Raw genomic sequence first — 20246 nt, 5'->3', positions numbered from 1 at the left:
AGGAACTGCCCAAAAGTGCTAAATAGGTAAGAAGAGACAGGTTTAATCAATTCTATATATTGATCTATATTTCGTAATGTTTGAGGACATTTCTGTTTAGAACAAATAAGCTGTGCAAATGGAGAAATAACCTTTATAGCCATATTGGGGGGAAAAAAACACAAAAAAATACATACGCACAGAAAAAACCACAGTAGCATGCAATATGCCTGAGATGAGAGGCCTCTTTACTAAACTATGTAACTTGTAGCCTTGAAGTTGAGGGAACAGTTATGAGAGTTTTTATTTGTTTTTAATATTTTTTATGAAAACCAGGGAGAGGCATTAGGTCAATAACACCTGTAAACCCATCAACCTTCCCTAGCAGAATTGAAGCATACAAGAGATTGGGTGAGCAGAGTGGAACTAGAACAGATTAGAAGACACTGTGGCAGGAGCAAGCAAAACTGAATGCACGTACAGGTATGGCTAACTAAACATGAGACCAGAGGGGAACCTAGTTAGTTGAAAGACCACTACAGAATTCACTTAATGAAAGCATCTAATGGACTCCCAGCTTGTGAAAGCAGCAAGTGAAGGTAACAAGTGGCAAACCTGAGCAGGGAGAACAGCTAGCAGTGACTGTGCTAGCAAAAGAGGGCACGAACTCCAAGATGAGCAGTTCAGACAGCCACCGCCCATGAGGGCTCCCTGCTCAGCAGGAAGACAGGCACTGTTTAAGTTGAGATTAGTAGGAAAGTCTTGTAAACTACCTCTTTTAGAGGTAACCCTTGGACTCCTTTGTTTGATGGACGGATTCTGCTGGGAGTTGGATCGATAAACTGTGACTAAGACATTACTGGCTGAAGAGGCTGGTGGCTAGCTCCCTCAGCCATCACTCACTGCTGTTAGAGAAGAACTTAGTCAGGACTTTGCATGTTTGCTTTGAAGAACAGCAGCTTTGTCTTTTGAAGATTTCTCAGGTTTGCCAAATCGATAAGTTATTTACATTTTATTTCTACCCCAACCTTGTTAAAGTCCTATTTATGTGTAAACTATTTTATGTCACTTATTGCTTCCTAGCAGGGAAATACTATTAACTGAGCACACAGACAGTATGATTGAATCTTCCGTTCTTCTGGGTGGGTTTTTAGCCACACTTGTCTGTGAGTTTAATGAGGAGTACTATAAATTGAATCTGGCCTTTGTTGCTTGGGATCTGTTTTTGGCACAAGAATTACATACTGCTATAGGCAACATACATGAATGCTAAAATCAGTTTCTCCTCTCTCACCATTAAATTTCATCTTTACTCCAGTTTTCTAAGTATTATCCTCAACTACTTTTGGATTTTGATGACCAATAAAAGCCAGTGAAACCTCATGTATGAGATTTCACAGCTCTTGATGTACAAATCACAGCTCAGTGCTCACACAAAATGCTTTCCAACATGTTTTTCTGAGATATTTTCCCTGCTTCCAGCAGTAATACACTCCACAGACACAGAGATAAAATACAGCTAATCCCAGGAATTTACTGTATTAGGAATTAAACTTTTCAGCCACCACATACATGACAGCAGGAGGTACAAAAGCTAACAACTCTATCAATGAGAAATGGAGAGCAACACAAAGCATGCAAGTTCTTTTAATTCTCTTTTCAGCCCAAATTCTAAAATTAAGGTTAAGATAAGAAAAGTTAGGAAAATAAACATACTATGTTGAGTAAACTCTGATTTATCTCTCCAAATTCTTTTGAATTTTTGAGAAAATTTGCATTGGAAACCAAGGCTCCATTTACTCCAATAACAGATCTGCAAAAGATATCTATGACAAAGCTGTAAATCACACAAAAATCACCTACTTCTATTTTTGGAAACATTACTGGAAATTCAGTTTATGTTATTTCAGAGATTTATAACCCCATAATTGGACCCATTTTCGTGAAGCTACTTGCTAATTTGAGCAACGCTCATTCCTGTTTCAAATTTAGATGAATTGTGTAAGAGTGAAGAAAATAAAAGATGTCAAATTCTGTGGTTTACCAAGGAAATGTAGATGAAATTTGCTTGTGTCTACTGAGATTTTCTTTTCGTTTTTCAATTAATTTAACACCAAAACTTGAAGCCAAATTTACTGATGCTCACTCGATGAAAGCAAAGCCAAAAAGAAAAAAAAAAAGAGAAAAAAATGAGAGAGAGTGTGATGTTAGCTTTATAATTAGAAACCTATGATGAAAGTCCTGGGAAATCACATTGCTGTTTGCTAAATGGTTTGTGCATTTTATATGTGATTGTTCCTGGATAAAATACTGAAATGGTGCAGAGAGCAGACCATAAAATTTCAGACTGTCTGTGACTAAACCACATTGTCTGTGAGCTATGATGGGATAGCTGAAGCAGCTTTTTATTATCTGCCTCTAAGAGAAGCTGTCCCCTAGAAAGAAGTGAGTCTGTTCCTGAGTTGCCTGAGCTTGCAACCTAGCAGTTTACAGAAACACATTAAGATCTACATTGCTGCAGCAAACATAAACACGCATATCACTACTAAAAAGGCAGCAATCTCTAGGAAAGAAAAGCCAGGACTAGCAGTACTTTCCCTGGTCCTAGCAGAAGCTTGCAGCTAATGGAAATCAAAATTCTGAGTGCTCAAATTCTGTCTAAGTACCATTTTGGGCAGAAATCAGAAAATGAAAACTGTTTTAACTTACATTAGTATATATAAACATGTATATATGTAAACGAACATGTGCTAATATGGCAGCTAAGGATCGTGAGTACCATCTTTTTTTTTTTTTTCAGATGTGGAATTTCTTCTCCTTTAAATAACAACAGAATTATGGATGAGCATCTTTCTGCTTTAAAAAAGCACAAAAAATCGCAAACTGAATTGTCAGGAAAGAAAAACTTCATAAGCATTCACTTTTCACACTGTGCTCTCCCGATTTTTAAACAAATAAGTGCATTTCCTAGCTGTCTCAATCAGTTGTCTGGATATCAATAGTCAATAAGAAACACTGATAACTTGTGCACTGAACCATCTAGTTTCAAAGCACAGACATCATTTGATCCTGAAAGATCTAATATTATTAATAGCAGTTGTTCTTATTCTCCCAAGTTGCACCTGAACTACACTGGGCAAAAGTAGTAATTGTCATGTAAAGCAAAATTACCGTTAATGCTTACTAAATCACTAGATAAATGTAACTTCTGTCTAGTTCTCTGGCAATACTGATAAAAGCGCAGATGTGTAACCACTGACTAGTTCATCCCTGCAATCACATAATCTCTTTGGTGTCTCTCTCTTATACATTTGCCTATCCCTCCTTATGCATGTTAATTTTATTTAGTATTTTATGTGTTTCTCAATTTTAGCACTTTATTTCAAATGAGGCTGCTGTCCTTTAGAGCAGACCTGTTTCTTTATTTGTTCACGGCCTACTGACATAGAATCCCCTGTTATTCCCGTCTGTAGAACCTTCTTCACTAATTACTTATGACTAACAAAATTATTAATATGAGGGAAAGCAAATCAAGACCTCAGGTACAGGATCTTACTGCTGGTAAGCACATTCAGCTGTTGCTTACAGACACATACTTTTCCTTTGGCATCCGCTGGTAATTTTAATAAACTTCAGATTGGAAATTAGAAGAATATTCTTAATTCATAAAATAGTGAGTTTCTTCACTTTCTTGATGAGAATAGTCGGTAAAAAAGTAAAAACTGAAACCCAACCTCCTTCCTTTTTAAATAGACCTAGGTGAGTTTAGGGAAGTAGTTATGTGAGTCCATTACCTGAACTAGTGGGTGGCCATGTTGCATGAATCAAGAGATTCCCTCCAGTCCTGTGTTCTCAAGAGCCATATCATCCGTGGCAGCTTCTAACTTCTTGATGCAACATATATTTTGCAATTTCTATTCTTCTACAATGCCTGTCACATATTTTATATTATTACTTGTAAATATTAAAATAAAAAAAAAAAAAGAAGTAGGTCTCAAACTCTGTGGGGTAGGTCAGGTGAGGTTGGGGGATTCCAATAAGTTCAGACACTTTTCAGTCTTGAAGGAAGACAACATTTATTTAACCACTTCTACGCAGTGGCAAAGTAGGTTACACTCTGTGTATATCCATCAAAAATATCTTTGTAGGCAATAATGTTTGGTATTTCTATTTATATATACTTGCTTCTTCATCACAGTCCTCTGTCCTCTTTGCCCTCCTATTTATTAGGCTGATAAGGCAGTCCAGAAGGAGTAATTTACCTGTATGGTATGCCAGCCTCTTCCAGGGACTTTAGCCTAGTTATCACAGGAACTGGATAAGCCAAGGAACTAATAAGGTGGTTATGAGATGTTTCAGTTTTAGGTTGTTTGTTCAATTTTAGCCAAATTAGTAGCAACATCTTTGCTTTATTTGCTAGCTTTTTATGGGACTATATTGAAGAACAATGCAGTCTGAGGTGTGTTGAAACTAGTACATTTGATTGACGGTTTCAGCAAAGAGGTTGAGGTTCAAACAAGCAGAAGTTGAACTACACCAACCTCTATCACTAATTCTTCCAAAATGGAGCTGAAGGCAGTACTTTGACAGGGCAATGTCAGGAAGCCTGCAGTGCTGCTGCGGGTGTTGTTTGCTTGGTGGCTAGATAAAAGACGTTAGACTCTTGCACTGTCACTCTGACACATTTCACAAACACTAAAATAGCTTATATAAAAGACCCATAAAGCTATCAAATGTTAAGGCAAAATTAAATCTAAATTTCATGAAGGTTAGTAATTATCATTTCTCAAACTCTGCTAGCAGGTTTAAATAAAATATTCTTGAGGATTTGTGATCTACAGTGCATTGTATTGAAAAAGCTTTACATCAAAGTCTGAAAATGGCTTTTCCACCAAATTACATCTTTGCTGTACGATGTATGTTCATGGAGTGTCTCTCAGATTGTGGGGTTAAAAACAAAACTGTTGCTTTCTGACCTAGCTCTGCCCTTTATTTCTCTACCTTTCAGGGTGTCTCTCATTTATTCCATACTACTACCAGATCTTCAAAACAATGAGTCTCTGAATGAAATAGAAATTTCCAAATCCAAGTAGTCCATCTAAATATTGACCTCCCCTTTATGACACAGCAAATATATCAGGAGCTCTTACATTCTTTCTTTCATAGTAGAACTCAAACATCTTGAAGTAGAAAATCCATCGACAGCGCAAGCAATGGCCTGTTTCTTGCCAGAGAACCTCTAGTAGATAAAACTTCCTGATAAGATTCCATCTTATTCCATCTAAGAGAAGAGACTATCAGCAGTTCATTCTGTGATGCCATACAGGCACATGCCTAGGTTTAGAAGAAAAAGAAGCTAATTGGAAAATTACTCCAATTAAGAGTCCAAAAGGCCACAGAGAATGTTATAGCAGATATTTTGTCCAAAGATTGAAAAAGTTGTGTCAATGACTTGCAGCACCCTATATTAGGACCTATTAATTTCAGGAAGTACGCAGTCACTGAAATCTTATGTGTGGGATCTAGGATTTTACTGAACTGGTTAAATCTTTAGACAAAAGCGTGCAATACTTGGTGGTACTCCCTGGAAAGACTGAAGTTATATCATTTGCGCTTCTATGGAGAAGATCGTATTTAATACTTGACACTGATTGCATGTAGCCAGTGCTCAGAATTTGTACCTTTGCTCCTAACCTGTTTTACATTTCATATTTTAATTAAAACTTTGAAATTATGCTAAGGAGTCTCTCTACCTTTGCATAGTAATTTACTTTTATGTTAGGACATTGTGAATGAGTGTCCATTCCAGGATTTCAGAATATTCCCCTTCTCCCCACTACAATTTAAAGTTAAAAAAAAAACCTTTATCCATTGCTTCCTTTGAAAATAACTTTACAATAACTTACAGTAACACGATCAGTGGAAAAGTTTCTGGGTTTTAGGCCTGTGTTCACTAGATCATACTGCTCTAAATCTTTCCGGATGTTATTATATGCAGACATCTTTAAATGAACCATGGTGTCTGGATATAATAACATCCCAGCCCAGCTGCGGCCCAGCTCATTCTGAACTTTCTCCCTGTTCTATCAGCAGTGTATAAAAACTATCAAATATATATTAGCTAAAGAATGAATGAATGAAAAGATCTATAGTCACAAATAAGAAATATCAAGCTAGGTGATAGCTGGGGGCTTTTTCTGTCTCCTTTCTTTTTACTCAAAGAGGCAGCAAAGAAATACCACAGCATAAAATTATTGCTAAAGTTAAAAAGGCTTTTAGTTCTGAGTTCCCAGGATAAAAAAAATAAACATTTTCTCAGCCTCTAGGACTGAAGAAGCCTCTCAATGTATAATACCCCCCCCACCCCCCCCAAAAGGAGGGTGTGGGGAGGAGAGGAAAAATTAGGCAAGTGCTTTTAATGCTTCCGGATAATCTTCATATTCAAAAAAAGAAAATGGCTATGAATGAAAGTGTATGCACCTCCAGCTCCACACAGTAGGAGACTTCTATGAACTTGAGCCTGTCATGTTCACAGGCAGATCTCTAAGACTACACTAGAAGAACTCAGCATAGATCTAGACATTTTCCTAATATATTTTCTCCAGTTATTAAATCTTAATTTAAAAGAGGTACTCTTAATTCAGCAAGAATTATCTAATAAATTTAAGTCTGAGAGATGCCAATATTCTACTACAACCTTAGACTCATTTGTAGCACTTCGTAAGATGTTGACAGCTATACTCCCACATAAAGGAAATAATGGTTTGCTCTGAATGACACTTCTTCCCCAAGACTGTACAGACAAAGTAGCATCATTCAAGATAAAATACATATTTTGTCATCAATTCCAGAAGCAACAGCAGTCTCTACTTCCTTTGCTCATGAAGTTCCGCTGTAGAGATATAAACCCTTGTCATCCATTCTGTCAAAGAAACATCTTCAAGAAAATAAACTTGACTTAATTGTATGAGGTTTTCATCCAAAAACTAAGTAGGATAATGAAGTCTGTTAGCATCTTGGAGGGGGAGTGCCATTCACTGAACAAAAACTTTAAGCTTTGAGAAAGCAATTCAAAAACCAAAAGTCATAGCTGTTTTCTACTGAATACCAAGAAGGACGTTTCGGATTTTTTTAGGATACATGCATGCTCAAAGGAAGCAGACTGGTTTGCAGAAAACTACTCCAAACTTTCAATTTTGAAATCCTGAATGAACTTCTAGGCAAAGACATCAACATTTCTTTAAATGTAAAATAAAGTAAGCCTGTAGAGAAAAGAGGTGGAATTCATTTCACATAAGCTCAGCCTTCTAAAGAAAGGTATCTGGGTTAAGCTTGACAGCCAGGCTCTCTCTTAGTCAGCTGTGAGATATATGCAGTACATCTCATTTTAGGATACGTGTCTATGACAGAAAAAAATCAATTGCATCTGGAGATGCGTGCCTTTCTCGACTCACTGTAAAGAGAGTCTAGATGACTAATTTACACTAGGTGCCGAAGTTATCATATAGCAAATAGTGAGATGCATCCCCACCCCAAACGTCCAGCAGGAATGAGAGAAGTGATATCTTAATCATCTCTTTCCTTCAAGCAAAGGAAATATGATTATGAAGACCTTAGTTAGAAGGATCATTATTATCATGTAAGGAAGTCAAGCTGATGTTAAAAGATTTGCTGCCTTTCCAAGGTCTAGGGACTACAAATTTTTCATATTTGACAACCAAGCACACCCCTTAAAGAAAAGCACAGGCTTAGCTGAATCTATAAATATAGGCATTTTTCGAATGTGTTTCGCCCAACCAACCAATGCTGCAGCTAGATCAGCACTGTCACAAGGAAAAAAGGGCAAAAGGGTTTCAGACTGGTTATATTCATAGGGCTATGATTCAACCAGGCAAGGTCAAAATTGTCTTAAACGGCAGCAAGTATCACAACCTCACCTTCCATCTAACAATTAGCGTTGCTACAAACTCAATTTGATAGGAGCACACATAAATTCATCTTTCTGCTACTAGCTGTTAAACTTCAAAGTCATTTCCAAGTGTTATTGATGGAGGTGGTCTGGACCTAAAAGGGAAAGTTGGTGCATTTCAGATCTTTGCTAATGAAATTAATGAACAAAGCCATCATATCTAATGGATTAGATATTACATTAACAATCCATTTCTAAAGGATTGATGAGTTCCTTGCTTGTTCCAGATGGTATTTAAAACAGGTGCACAGGACTGGCTAACAATCTGAAGATCTAAACATCTACCAGTCTTTCTTTCTTTGTCTCTATTTACGAAAACACAGTATAAAAAGCACCAAACCCACCACATGCAACAAAACAATTGGCAAAAAGAAAAGAGTTTGGTTTGTAAAGCCCTCCTTGATAGCAAGACTACAGAGTAGTGCTGCTTCAGGGTCTGACTCAGTATCACAGGTGTGCTATATGTAGGCTAATAGGCCTGTTGCTAGGCTAATAAGCCTGTTGCTACTACTGAAAACACTATTTACCAGTAGCAAAACTAAGAGTAAGTCTACGTTACCACTAATTTACTGCCTATTTTTCTTCATTCACTAGCTCATAAACTCCAACAGTGTTGCTTCTACGGAAATATCAATTGCCATGGAAAAGGCATGCAAGTGTGTTATAATTCTAAGTGCTTCTGTGACAGGATTATTAATATTTGCAATTCATGTATATCACTCAATGCATGAAATATGTTCTAAAACATATTAAATCAAAAAATCTAACTGTAAGATCTTCAAGTGATTTCTAGTTTAGTTGCTTAAGAGGAAGAAGAGCTAACATCTTGTCAACCTGTAAATACAATAATCTTCCTGCAAATACTGCTATACAAATATCCTCTAATAATGCTCAAAGGGTGAATAAAATATTTATTTTTGTAGACCATGTTTTTGTCAACTATTATCGTTATTGATGGAGGAGCTTTCTTAAAAAGAAACAAAGGTTAGTGGCAGAAAATTTTGACTGCATTGGACAATTCTTGTTGTGCTATGGCAGAGTAAAAGCGAGCAAAGTGTCTCCTTGTAGTTGTTTGCATTAGCTGTATTTTATCTCCCCAAAGTTTTTTTTCTGAAAACAGTCAAGATCAGCTTGGATGACAAATATTGTGTGAGTTTAAAATAACTCACAGAAATAGCTTTTTACCAAAATGGCTTGTTTTAAGTCTAAATTTAGGAAAGCTTAACTGCTAAAGAACACACTTGGGGATGTGTTTTCTTTCTTACCATGAAAGTTATCATATCTCCAGGGAAATGTTCTTTGTAACATGTATTAACAGCTGTCGACAAATGAAAGGGAGATAGAATGAGAGAGAGAGGCGAGGAAGGAGGGAGGGAGGGAAAGAAGGAAGGAAAGAAGGGAGGGCTGGAAGAAAGAAAAAATATTTCTCTTTTTCTCAGTCCTGTATTTCAGAATTCTGGATATTCGTGCTCACTTAAATGTCAAGCTCTCTTTCTGGATTTTGCTGAGATCCTGGCTTGATGGTATTATGGACGATAAATTCGATTGGCTGAAAGTACCTTCAATTAACACAATTATTTACTTGAGTTTAAAGCTGGAGAAATTTTACAAGCTTTGCTATATCCTTTTTTTTTTTACATTGTTGCACAGTCAGAGAAGGGATTTAACCTCCATTTTCCTTTTACTGTTGCTTTCAAAAGCACGATCAGCCTCTGAATGAACACGTGGTGGCATCTTTTAAATATTTTCCCTTTGTATCTTCACAGTCTGTTTAATGTTGCAACATGTCAAGTTATATGGCATTGAGAGAAAATGTTGTAATAAAAAAAGCATTTAAATAATACACAATAAGCTCTTGCAGTTCGTAGGGAGAGGGTAAGCCTATACTTAATATTTTCAAGGATACATTTAGCATGTATTACAGCACATATTCCAAACTCCTCTAAAAACAACTGTACAATCTTACATTGATTTAATGAAAGAGAAGCACAAACCTCTGCCAGAAGTCACTGCAATAAAAGCGTTTTGTCCCTGGATGATAGAAAACTTTAACAGATAAAAACTGACTACATTCACTTATTTTCAGGTAAAAGAAAAATTTCTGTTGAGTTCCCCAGTAGTTTAAACAACGTATGCTGTGCCTTTTTCTCCGTTTACTTGAATAAAGGCTTTTAAAACCTTCGCAAATCCTTTTGTTTGGATTTTCTGCATGAAGTATTCTGACAAAAGTAAGCTGTGTTAGATAGCATGATGAATCTTATAAATGTTCTCTATTTCTTGTAACCAAGATGTCTAGAGATTCCTCTAAATGGCAGGCTAAATGGAGATCACTGGTTTGATCACTGGTTTGATTGAAAGCATACTGGGGCAAAACGGACTACCTGGAAATGCATCACAAGTGACACTAGTGAAAAGTACTGCTGAAAGCACGTCTTTCCCTTGGGTGGCATCAATTTTTCCACTAGTGTTGGTCAGCACACTTCAGTACATTCATCCACAGATCTGTGGTTCTTGGAAGAGCCAAGCTGTCGTATGGCATATTAAAGATCTTGCCTAATAAATCTAGCAGAACAGACCTTTCCTTCAAGCTGTTTGTTTGTTTTTTTGTTTGTGTTTGTTTTGTAACAGAGTTTCCTGCCTGGTTGTTGCAAACATCTGGATCTGACAATGAGGATAGTGTACATTTTGCAAAGAGGTTCTGATTCTCTGTTAGCTGTGTCATTGACTTTCAGTGTTAGGAAATATATTTGTCTGCTGATACATGTCTATCTTTAATATTAAACAAGATGTGGTATTGTCAAGCAATGAAGATTTGTAGTATTTGCTTGCTTTTCTTCTTTTGGGTTTTTTTTTTCCTCTTTCAAGTATCATCCAGAAGGAAAATTTGCATTCTGATTATAAAGTTAAAAGCAAGTGGAAAATTGAAAAGAAAAGAAGTATTAGACAAGTTATATATTAAATCTTCCATCACAAACAAGCAAATATCATACTTAGGATTTCCAAGACAGCTGCCCTTTCATATAGCATCTGAAAAATCCATTTTTTAAGTGACTTCCAGTTTGTCATTAATTTAAATGATGTTCACACACCAGTTTCATAAAGAATAACTAGTCTTTAGTGCGGCCATATAACATCCATCTTATGCATAGAAATTAGAATCTTATAGATAATTTCTTCTAAATATTGGTAACCTTTGCTGCTACAAGTAGATGTTTATTTGTTTGAGATTTAAAAAAAGAAGCTGTCATATGCCCATTGACCAATATGTGATTTTATGCTTTAGTAAAAGATAAAAAACAAGCACAGTAACTCAGAATTGAGTTCATGGGTCTCGTGCAAATGCTGATGTAGAATTCCATATTTTCGTGTTCGTTCAGTTCCCTGCACACTGACTGGTTCTCTAAGGGAAACCCTAAGAGAAATTTCCTAAGAGGAAATCTCTGTTCTTTAGCTGTTTTTGATACACCTATCAGAATATAGCAATGAGCATAGTTCTTCTGTGCTTATTTCTCAATTTCTGATACACAAACATAAACATTTCTAGATTTTTTACTCCTTTCTTCTCTGTTAGGCTTCTTTACTGAAACACTCCAAGCTGTGTGACGCTATCTTCTTTGAGATTGCCTCTGCTTACAGCTGCACCAGTCATTCCTGATGACTATCCACCCACCACACGTGTGCTTCCTCCTGTAATTCTATCTATAGTATCTTCAATACAGCAGAACACAAAATATTTTTGTCGAAAATATCCTTTTTAAAATAGTTTAGTTTCTACTATTTGCTTTTTGTTTCATTTCTCTGTTTTATCTGTTTAGTCTCTTGTTTTCTCTTTTCTGTTTTCTTTGCCCTACTTGATCAGTGTGACAAAATGCAATGAGAGGAAAGAACATAGTCTCTCTCCCTCACTGCTGGCAGTAAAGTTTCTGGAGTGACTCAAGCCCATGTGGGACAGTGCAACACTGATGGGGGCAGAGCAATTCTCTGCCTGGCCATAGCTGCTTGTTCCCGTTGTCTCCCTCGTGTTACCTCGCCATCCAGTGAGGAAGATCAACTTGTTGATCCTGCTGTCAATTTACCCAGCAAAAATCAACATTTGTTTTCAGCCTTTGTGTCGCTTGCTCTAGTGGTAGCTGGTTGCAGCAGCACAGCTTCAACCTGAAAAATGCACAGCATCCCCATCTTAGAAGCCGCTGTAGCTTGAAAACGAGAGTAATGAGGACACTCTCCTACATGAGAGATGTGAATTGAACCTTCTTGGCCTGTAAAGGTAATGAACCTTGATTGACCACTTATTCTAACCTCTTCAACATCACATAAGAGTAAACAAATCTACCATCACTACAATGTAGAAAGGAGAATCAGAAAAGGCACCTATCATCTGTGGTTCATGAGCCCATACACCCACAGCTTTACAGGATAGGAGGATCTCTGACATATCTCTACCATTGCCCCTACCACGCAGTTCCCTGCAGCATGTGTGGGATCTGAGGTCTCCCTGTGTGTTGCACTGAGAAATTAATTATTCAACAAAATATGCTTTCTTAAATGTCAGGCCTTGTATGGAACTTTTAAATCCTTAATTGAATATTTTACCTTCAGATTCGAGAACTTAGTGTTATCTTTGACTCATTACTTTCTATTATTCCTCATATCAGTTTCTTACTCACATTAGATGCCATTTTCTTTTAGAGTTACATCAAAAACTAAGGAAGGAAAGCAACACATCACAGCTGAAGCTCTCATTGATGATCTAGCTATTATCTACCTTAAGAAGTGCGATCTCATCAGCATCTCTCGTTCTCTTGAGGTCTGACATGCTGCCACCAAAATTATCTTCTATTTTATCTGTCTAAGCGTGTTTCCTGTCCTTCTGCAATCTGGTCACTGACTCCTCCAATATAATTTCACATTCATCCTCTTTAAAGCACTCTACTGCTCCACCTTCCCAGCTATCTCTCATTTTGTTGCTTTCCATTATCAGTAAAGAATCTTTCCTACTGAAACAATCTGCCATGCACTTTGTATCAAATAATCCTCTGTGCTTACAAGAGCAAGCTGATAATCATCTGCTATATGACCTTCTTCTTTGTCAAATTGCTCCCTCAACCCCACTTACACTGTGAGAACTGTGCTCAGTGCTAAGTACATTGTTATGGGTTTCCATTGTCCATTACTTGCATTCATTGCAATGAATGTACCTAAATGTTGTATACAGCAGTACTGTAATGAACACATTTTTTACATTTCTTGCCTCACTCCATGGTCACTGAAATCAGTACATTTTTTTTCCCCAGGGATTTAAACACTTCAGTGGGCTTTGAATTAGACCCCTATATTGAGCTTTCATGAACAGAGACTTTGTCTTTCGAATATGACATTTGCACTCTGTGTGCTTTTAAACACTGGGCATGTCACCAGTGTAGCAGGTTTAGGTCATCTTAATAGGAGGGAAGAAAAAGAAATTATTCCCTTCGTATTTTGAATGAAATGTCTGTACTTGCAGGAGGTTTGTAAAGGTCTTAGAATATGAAAAAGTGCTGTACTTTTCCATGAGAGTGAGAATGACTGATGATAAAATTTAAGATTAGACAAGTTACCAGCAGCTACTTTAGATGAGAACAATTTCTGTAATAGTTTAGCATCTTCTTGATATAGCAGCCCAGTACTACTGGGTTTTGTCATCTGTTCATTGAATTGGTGGTATTATTTTAAGTGTGGGTACTGGTGGCATTACTGTAAGCACTGCTGTTTGTTACCTTACATCATGGAAAAGTGAAGTGTTTGTGGAGAAAGCTGAAAGGAGAGAAAATAGAAAGAGAAAAGAAGAGTCATTTAGTGAGAATATTAATAAATATTCAAAAATTGAATTATAAATTAAATGAATAATTTGATCATCATGACTTTTAGCTGTAACAGTTTCTGCAACAAATATAGCCTTGTGCTTGTTATCTATTCCTAGCGTATGCCCAGCATTTTTTGATATTTACGAACAATTTTAAAATGCATTTTTAGGAAGGGTTTATCTTGGTTACTGTTTTGATTTTTTTTCATACGCACACTTTAACAAGGCTTGGATTGGCAGCTTTTAAACCTTCCTTCATAGAAACCTTTCTTCTCAGAATGAATAATTTTATTTGATACTTTGTTGGAATACAGTTTAAAGTAAGTTCCAAAGTAAACTGTTCTTAACTTTAGAAGACTTTAAGATCAGGCCTAAACATTGGGTAAGTACAGCAAGGCTGTTTATTGCTCTTTTACTACAGTAAACGTATTTAAATTTAGTGTAACATAAAATTTCTTGTACTATGTATGCCTATATGCAATCTCTAGTGACTATGACTGTTTATCCAAGTCACTGTGATTTCCTTGTCCATTTATTTTCCATTATTTCGGAACACTGTAGTGGAACAGTTTTCTTGTAAAGAGATCTAGTTAACATTTTATGAGATAGACAAGCTTTTAGAATTCCTTTTGTGCTTTGCTAAATTGAACACGTGAAAATAAAGTTGTCAGGTGTAAGAGCATTTTGCAAGTCAGGTTTGGAGAATGAAATCACATAGTGCTGTCCTGGGAACAGTGATTATAGTCACTGTGAAGTGCATCAATATTATTCAGTCTGATTGATCAAGGAAAGTATTCATTTCATTTGAATCAAGCAAAGTCACCAACAACTGTCACTGCTTGATTTTTCTCCCCACGGTCAGGTGCATGCCATCTATCTAATCTAAGCCAATCTAATACATTTTTTCATTTTGTTATAAAAAGTAGACTGATTCCAGCAACTGAAAAGTAATAAGTCGATGGTAAATAACACAGCAGTTGTCAGGCTATATGAGCAGAAGAGTAAAATAATAAAAAAGAAAGACAACTTCTAAATCTTACAAGTTACGTAGAAGGAAGGACACATTTCATGTGATTTTATTTGAAATGGTGATGATATCAGATAAATTACATATACATTTTGCCAACCTCTTCACTTAGTTTTAGAAGCAGATGAAATATTTTTATATTGTCAGACCCACTAGGTAAGAAATATTCTATAGTCTCTGGCTATTTGTAACAACTTTAACTCATTCCAGTATTTTAGTAGGTAACTGTCAAGAGACTTAACATGTCATGTGATTTGTTTTAGGATGGGAATGGTAAATTTCTGAGCTCCTGGAACATTGAAACAAGATATAGATTAACCTGAAAATTTATTTTTTATGAAATTTTCTTTTTTATAGGCTTATTGGCAAGACTCTAGACTTACTGGCAAGAAAATAGGCATTCTGAGGTCTGTCATGCTCTATCACGCTTCACAAAAAAGTCTAATTTTCATTTAGATTATTTAAAACAAGGTTAAAGTATGATGATGCCAGTGAGACTACACATGTTGCACCTGTACTTCCATGCTCTAAGCTTACAATCAATGAACTAAACTAGATCATGACCAGAGCCCTGTTCTATAGAAAGAGAACAACTCTATAGATCAATGTGAGACTTGAATCCTTTCTTTCAGCCACCTACTGAAAGAGCCATATTTGCACTGTTTTATTGGATTATGCCATTTTTGCTTTTCTGCATCAGTAACAGACATTGCTATGTAGTACAAAGAAGCGTGTGCCCAATCTCACTCCTTGCACCTCTTTAGAGTTCATCATAGATATTCTACATACATAGACGCTATTGTCCCCCAGGCAATGTTTTCCAGTTCTGCATTTGAAGATGGAGATTATAATATTGAATCATCTGGCAGGGTAATTGTTAAAATAGACTAACAGAGAATCCATCATAGACAAAATTCCACAGAAAACTAACTATTTTCAGAACAAAGTTGAATAATAAGTAAATGAGGTATGGGACACACCTTGAACAACAGTGCCAGTAAGATAAATTATCAAATGGTCATTGGCATTTTGTGGAAAGTTGGTTGCTCTTGTGGTTATACAATATTAGAATGACTATGACAGCTAAGAGGAAATGCAAAGCAGGGTGAAACCTGGGCAGATGCTTGTCCACAATGCCAGGATAAAAACCTTTGTGAAAAGGAGATTGATAGCCTAAGTCAGATCTCTCTGATTTCAGATTTTCTCTGAAAACATGGCCAGTGAAGAAAGATCAAGGGTTAATGGGCAACTCAACTTGGATATGTGATTGGAGAAGTCATTCAAGAAGTTTGAGGACATTACTCTGTCTCCCAAATTTTGGACTATTCCACATCAGCTGCCATTTCTAGTGCTGAAGTCAAGGTATGGTGAAGTTAGGAATGCAAGATTTAGTACAGAAGAAAATCCAGATCCAGAAAGCCACTGATTCTCACGGAGTATCTTGGTCCTGCTCCCAAGGCTCTGATATATTTTACAGTAGACAGTCATTGAATACAATATACTTAAAACATAAAAGGAAAAAATACAAACCTCTGTTTGCTATGCAGGTTCAAGCCTAAGCAGTTTCTCAAATAACGTCATGATCTCCTTCCTGAAGATGAGGATTTGGGAATTTTGGGGAGGATTTTGTATTTCAATTTGAACATTACATTTCACTTTTAAATGCCTATATTTCACTTCAAGCACTTCTGTGAGCTGTAAATTTTCCGAATAACAAATACTCCCTGTATGGTTAAGTAATTAACCTACCACCCTCAGTATAGGTATAGAAGAGAGCCAAGTGATGACTCACAGGCAGTTTTAATTCTAATGGTTCCTGTCTGCTTGGGTTTTTGGTTTTTTAACTTCAATATTCTTTTAAAATAGATTAAAATGTGTATCTTTGAATAGTAAATAAAATGGCTAGAATGAAAAAGAATTACAAAGTGATTCAGAAACCAAATCCAAGAGGTACTTGTTTGATCACCCCTTTTATAAATAAAGGATTTATTTGTTTTTTAGGTTTTTTTGGTCTCTCTGTCGTATTATTAACTCTTTCACTAGATAAAAATATAAACCAGGAATATCACAGTCCCCTGCTATTGTAGACAATTTGCCAGCATGGTGGTTCAAGAGGAAACTTCCTAAAAAGATTATTTCTTCACCTAGATTAAGGAAAGTGCACTCAATGAAGCAGGGAGATACAACGAGCACTGGGGACAGAGAGAGGAAAGAGAATCTCTATATTTTAAAAGCGCTTAAAATGAAAATGTCTGGGAAATTTCTGATGCTCTATTATATTTATAGGTGAAATTAATAACATTAATAACATCAATAACATTAACTTACTTTAATAAAAGTATATATGAATAAATTCCCACTTTCTCATCTGTGAGGGAAATTTAAGGAGAAGAAGGCTTATTTTTACTCCTCTGCTTGGCGTGTAGTATTGAGAAATGAGTTCCACTGTTTCCACTGTGAGCAGGATGATGTGGGTTTGACAGGGAGTGGATGGGAAGGGGCTAGGACCCAACCTCATAAATGGACCCAGCCAGGAATTGTAGCTGATACAATGTTCAAAGAGCATAAACTACTGGGAAAGGACAACCTCATTTATTCTTACTCAAAACAGGTGGGAAGCCTGGGAAGAATGGTGCAAAATATTTTATTTCAGGCAGTCAGGAAAGCTCAAATCTATAGACAAAATTCAGACATGAACAGTGTAGGTGGCTTACTGATTATTCAAGAATAGCTGGGTGACTGCATACATAACTTTGTTCAGTTGTAATGCAGACACTACCTTTTCCCAATATAGATCACTAATTGCCACCCATAGACATACATAATTAATGATGTGGATCATTTAAGGATGTTCTATAATGTATCACCTACCACTTATCTTCTTCTTATTAGGAACACAAGTAAACAGTTATAACTAAAAAAAAAAAAAAAACAGGTTTATATATCCTACGCACAAATACCCCAAAATAACTCATTCTGCAAAAGCAAACCAGATAGAGACATTGTTTTCGACAGATCTTGTTTAAAGATTGCCCCTCTTTCCATATTTAACATTTCATTTGAGTAAGATAAATATATAAATGCCTTTTTGGACTGTTTCAGTTTTCCTGGCTTTCTGGTGTGATATGACTATTGCTAGACATAGATATAGGTTTATCATTGTACATTTGCAGTGGGAACTGCTAGCACTGCCAGTGAATAGCAAAATTGAAAATGATACAGCTGATAGGTTTTACCCTTTATCAGCTTCACACTAATTTAATACAATGCAGAATATTATTTGCCTTACTTCAAAAGTAAAAGGATGCTTCCTGTGGGATTACATCACTATTAGAGATTTCTTATTCTATTATGTTCGAGTCAACACAGTATTAAAAACAGGGATTGTACAAACTTCGTTTGTGATAATAAACTTTATGAGCAGCACTGAGAAATGTCTAAAGAGCTGAATTATGATGACATAGTATTTGCCAAATAGAGCTTTGTATTTTTTGTGCATTGTTTCATTAAGGACACACTAGATCTTTTGGCACGCAATTAAAAATGAAAATAGCAGTGTGCATTTTAAACATCTGCCATGCTGGACAATCACTGGAGGGAAAAAAATCTCTAAAACAGATAAAAGATGTAAAATTAGAACACTCTTCCTGGTTCCTTATGAAAGGAGATGATTACAGTGTTTTTCATGTCTTCTGTTGCCTAAGTAGTAAAATTCTATAGTTTTAGTGCGTATCATTGACAGGCAAAGGAAGGAGGGATTAATACACAAGACCTATTTCATCAGAAAATGTAATACGAATAGGTCTGCTTAGTATCAGAGGCAATAATTGAAAATGGTAGTACGTTAGCCAAAGTGAATGGCAACTAAATTGGTCAAATCATAGGAAAAACAAAGGAAAAGTCTTAAAAAGCTTCGTACCTAATGATTGGGTGTTGAATGGTACCCAGTAATCCCTGGACCTGAACCTGATGGAGATCCTCTTCATCCAGTAACTTCCATGTCTGTGAAATTTAACATCTGAAAGATGCAGTTCTGAAGAGCTACCCTAGAGGAAACTTACCCAACACAGCACAAACATAAAAATGGAACCAAAGACTTCATAGGAAATAGCTTTGCCTGAAAATAAATACAGGACTTTTTGCCCTAAGGATTTCTGAGACTTCTGTATGACAGAAGGCAGACAGGGGACCCTTGTTCTTCAGAAGCAGCATTCAGGATCAAGGAGATGCTTCAGAGAACATTACAATAAAAGGCGCTAAGCTCTTATGTGTACACTCATGCTTGTATCCGCAGCTATGAAGACAGTAAGGGAGAAAAAGAGAGAGACATAGAGAAAAGCCGTATTAATTTCGCTATGGACTACACACATTTCTGTAATCTTTCTGGAAAATAATAATGGATGTCAAGAGCATGAGGGAAAATGAGAATAGATATGCCCCGTAATCTAGAATTCATACTGAAACTATTGGCAGTTCAAAATTTCAAAATATTTTCCTTCTGTTTTTCGTAAATTGGAATACACTTTTTTTTTCAAATTCATCAAAGCTATTCAGTTTACTTACACGCTTTTTTGTTGGCCACATGTAACAATCTTTCCTCTGTCATTTCTTTTTCTTTCTGGGTATTTATCACCACACTTACACTGTTCTCATCCTCTTACTCCCAGTTCCACCAGTTTAGTCTCCATACTTATAAGCAGATCATCACATATTTACTCTTAGTGAAGTAGCCATCATGATTGTGGTAGTGCACCTTGAGTATGTTAATAATTCATATTGCCCAGTAAAAGAGAATTTGAGAAATATATGGGATCTCTGTAAATTACCTTGAAAATTGATCATATCTAGAACTGTAGAGATCAAAAGGAAGTGCTGGACTTGGGACAGAAAGGTAAGAAGATAGTAGTGCTAATATGAAAGATAAACATGTTTTTTCTTTTGTAGAATTCCTAACGCAACCTCATCTGATATGATTTTTTTCAGTCACTTCTCATAGCCAGTATTCTGCTATTTCTAAAAGAAATTATCCAGTAAAAAGAAAGATAAAATAAAGGTAGTTTTGGATTGTATCGTTCACCTGGAAATGACCCAAAAGAGACTTTATTACTGGATTAGTACATCTTCATTTTCTCTATTTAAGCCAGATTTGCTCCGCAGGACTTAACAAGTCCATGCATGATGAGCCAATGTTTCGTATTTGATGCCATATGTTTCTGAAAACAATTTATCTGTTTTCCTTCATTTTCAAAAATACTTAAGCAATCTACTTTAAACAAATGGTCAGTGTCATGTAGAATGCCCTTGAAGAGAAAGGATCCTTCAGTTTCAGAAACTGAATGGAGTTTCGGATTAATTTCCTAAGAGTCTTGGTAAGCAGTAGACAAGGTAGTCCTACTGAAACAACGCAAAAGGCTGCAGGAGGAATGAGA

The sequence above is a fragment of the Struthio camelus genome, chromosome 1 (assembly GCF_040807025.1).
Source record: "Struthio camelus isolate bStrCam1 chromosome 1, bStrCam1.hap1, whole genome shotgun sequence".
Lineage (NCBI taxonomy): Eukaryota > Metazoa > Chordata > Aves > Struthioniformes > Struthionidae > Struthio > Struthio camelus.
This window is presented reverse-complemented; position numbering follows the sequence as displayed.